We start from the raw sequence: 3,968 nt of genomic DNA, 5'->3' as shown, positions 1-3,968 counted from the left end.
GAAGCAGCACCCCTCGAGGCGGTGGAGCTCCTAGGCTGCCGGTTGGCTGGTGTCTAACGTAAGGGTGCGGGGCCGCAAGTTCGCCGCGGAAGCATCGCTTAGATGGCTATATTTTAGAGTTGCGTGGGTTGAAGGTACTGCCGCCACCGGATCTGGATGACGGGGAGTCTTTGTGGATTGGCCCGGGGGCGGCGTAACCACGGCAGTGCGGTGGGGCGGGGAGCGGGGTTTTGGCCGGGGCCACGGACGGCGGAGGCAGGCTGCTCTGCCATTGGTCGCTGGCTCTTCGGGGAAGATTCCGAATAGTGTCAGCCGGGAGGCACAAGACGGCCAGCCATCTAGCGTAGATCGGACAGTACCAAAATAAAATAAAATCATGTGACCCCAATTTAGTCTTGAGTCAATAGACGTGTGACCACTCTCATACCTTGCTGATGATCTCTTAGTGTATTTCTTCAGATCAAAGAGATATGTTGTACCCTCATCTTACTTGTGTGCAACATTTATGGCTTTGTTATTCATCTAAGCATGGAAAATAGATCATCAGATTTCACTGTATATTCATGCTGATCTCTTACGGGGCTTGTTCAGGAGTTAACGTTGTTCCATAGTTCAGCTAAGATACTTGTTGTTTAGGTAACACAGTTCCATAGTTATCATCCATCAGCCAATGTTATCCCACAGGCTGGTGATTATAGTATTATACCACTTCTAGTATTTCCTATGTTGTTCTTTAATATTTTTGTGTGCCATCTAGTTAATCTCGAGTACAAACGATACATATTCTGTACCTTTCATCTGTGTTCTCCCTTTAGTTTATGAGACCTGTTGCTGCTAGTTAACCCCAGTCCTACTATTTATGCTGTCTCCTACATGCACTCATTACATAAATCTAACTACTAGTTGTCTTCCATGCATGTCAGATATAATTGCACACACTGATATATATCCACAAGAACCTCACGGAGCAATGTAAAGGCCAATAAACTTGATGTCATTGATACCCAATATGATGGAACATGTAAAGGCAGTTCCTCAGAAGACTTGCAGAAAGATGATGAATCCTCTTAACCCCACAAGGTCCTTGCTCTAACTTGGCCTGTGATATGGGTACAACATGCATATAATGTCCTGGAGTGTATCTACTCGGTTGCAATGCCATGTGCTTAGCATGCTGATCATGCATCTAAATATGTCATGCCTTCCTATTTTTCAGTACCTATTCCATTCATGATAACATGTTTTCAAATTCAAGTACTGTCATTCTACTCTATCACAATGCCATCTTCTTAATTTGGACATCATGCTTCTGAATATCTTATGCATTGTTATTCATCAGTATGTACTTCATCTGTCTACCATACCATGTTTTTTACATTGAAGTGATGTTCTAGTGCTCTGTTGCAATGCCATCTTATTTTCCCAATCATACACGTGTATGTTGCCTTCGTTATTTCTGTACGTATTCCGCTAGCATACAGTTTTACATTCAACTAGTGTTTTTTTGTTGTGTTGTCCTGTCGTATCCCTAGCTCTTACAACATAGTTCCTCCGTCCGGATTACATGTTGCCGAAATGGATAAAAAAGGATGTATCTAGAACTGAAATACACCTAGACCCATCCATTTTTTCCGGATGGAGGGAATACATGTCAATATGTCATGCCTTCTATTCTTCAGTACCTATTCCATCTCTGTTGTAGCATGTTTTATAACTGAATCACCATTCTTCTATATAAGGCATGCAAGGGGAAGACGGCTATGTTAGAATCTGAAGGGTTACAAACCAGGTCTTTGCAAAAGATCCAAATGCCATGAAATAATAAACCAACTCCATTTTTCATAGATACTGCTCCAGCACAAAGAAACCCAACTCCCACTGATAATAAGCAGATTCCAATGGCCAAAGAACTAGTCCGCTCCAGTCCAGCAAAAGAATGTCAACTCCATTCTAAGAAGCGTGTGTGTATCCTCGCATCATGAAATTTTATAGCATTCTGATCATATTTTCTACATGTTTCTTATCCGTCTCTCTTTTAGAAAATAAGGATAAATGATACAAGACTTCCTCCATTGGGATCGTATTTGAGGAAAATATCTTGCGGGAATTCTCTGTGCTCCAGTGCTGATGTAAGTACCTGTTGTCACTACAAGAAAACACGTTATAAAGCAACAGATATTCTACAACGTTTTGACTGTATGTTGCAAAATTCACAATATATACGAATAATAAGTATTGTAGCATATGCGTTGTAGAATACAACCGGCCACAACTAGCCCAACGCACTAACCCAGCCTTTTGTCTAGCCCGGCCCAAGTTGGCTTTCACAATTAATCTAGGTCTTCCCTTTCCCTAGCCTCCCTATTCCTCTCGATCCTATAGGATCCCACGCCGGCTGCCGCCCCTCGACCTACCTGCATCGGGGAGCGCTGTCCCTCACCAGTCACCACTCCCCTGCAATCCTCCATCTTGGAAGGCCGCCCCTCAGGCCCTCACCACTCCCCATGCGATCCTCCATCCCGGCGCTCCGTCACTAGTCAACACTCCCCTGCGACCTGCTTCCCGTCACGACGTCCCTCTCGTCACCGCTCCCCTTCGACGACCAACTGCATCCACTACCTCCGCACGAGGGCCTGTGGCTACGGGCAGAGTTACCACTAAAACAACCCTCACAATCGCGCTACCATGGTGAGCCGGACTGCTTCTCTTCTCCCAATTTTATTTTCCCCATCTTGCTCTGCTTCACTTCAGTCTAGTTGGGAATTGCTACTTACGACATGGCAGTCCCTGATAATGACTGACAGGTTGAATTATAGATGGTTGGTGCGGAGGGGAGCTTCTAGCTGAAGCATCTTGCTGTAATTAAACTGATTTTAGTTATGGCTTAGGAGCCTGTCAGGAGCCCATGTAAGTGAAACTTGATTATGCAGTCCTTAGTTGCTGTGATTGATTATGTGGTTGGATGATTGTATAATAGGCTTCTTTTCCTAGTCTCGTGGTTGATGTTGATGATTCAAAGTTCCACTTTCTGCTTACGTGCCAAGATGTAGGCCTGATCAGTCACTCCGTCATACAGTCATATTTCTATTGGAAAAATCCTTTTTAAACCTTATTACAGCTGAAGTAGGTAGCAGTGTTCACATGTTCCAGTGAGTTGTTGTAGAAGTGAGAACTTTTTGTTGTAGAAGTGAGAACTTTACGCAGAGTTGTTGTAGAAGTGAGAGCATCCGCGAGTGTGCTGTATCACGGCCATCTACTTAGGCCTGACTACCTGACCACCGTAAGTTAGATGTTTGTTAGTTCGTTACGCAATGGACTCTCTTTCTTTCTAATCATATCTACTCAGAGGTCTAATTGGTCACATCACCCTGCCTCCACCCATGGTGTAAGCGCTAATTATATTAAATTGCATGCATAACTATAGCCTAATTAACTTGAACGTGTGATGCTTCAGTGTAAGTGCTAGTTCATACATGTCTGCAGGTGCACGATTAGTTTAATATCAGCATGGTGGCTATTTCTTTATACACAACAGTTGATATAATTATATTCATATATAGTCCCACTAGTCTGTGTGATGCATGTGCAAAAGCATAAGCTCACATTATAAAAATTATGATGGTCCTTATGTTTGGTAGATTTTTTATGTACCTTTCTTAATATTTTGAGGTACATCTTAATTATAATTGTTTGTGCAATTTGTAAAAATGATGTCACTTTGTATCAAAAAAGATATGTTGTTCTATTGTATTTGCAACACATAAATTATCACGGTTTCTTTTCAGTTTCAAAGAAAACAAATGTTTACTTGAGCTAATAACACTGTGTACCAGTGCAGGTATGTGGCATGCAAGCAGAGGAGAGGATGACCTTGACAATTACCAATTCTACCTTATATTTTATCCGACAAGGTCAGTTTCATCATAGCTTGTTTTTTTGAATGTGAAAATATATGTGCTGCCGTTGAG

The sequence above is a fragment of the Triticum aestivum genome, chromosome 3A, assembly GCF_018294505.1.
Source record: "Triticum aestivum cultivar Chinese Spring chromosome 3A, IWGSC CS RefSeq v2.1, whole genome shotgun sequence".
NCBI lineage: Eukaryota > Viridiplantae > Streptophyta > Magnoliopsida > Poales > Poaceae > Triticum > Triticum aestivum.
This window is presented reverse-complemented; position numbering follows the sequence as displayed.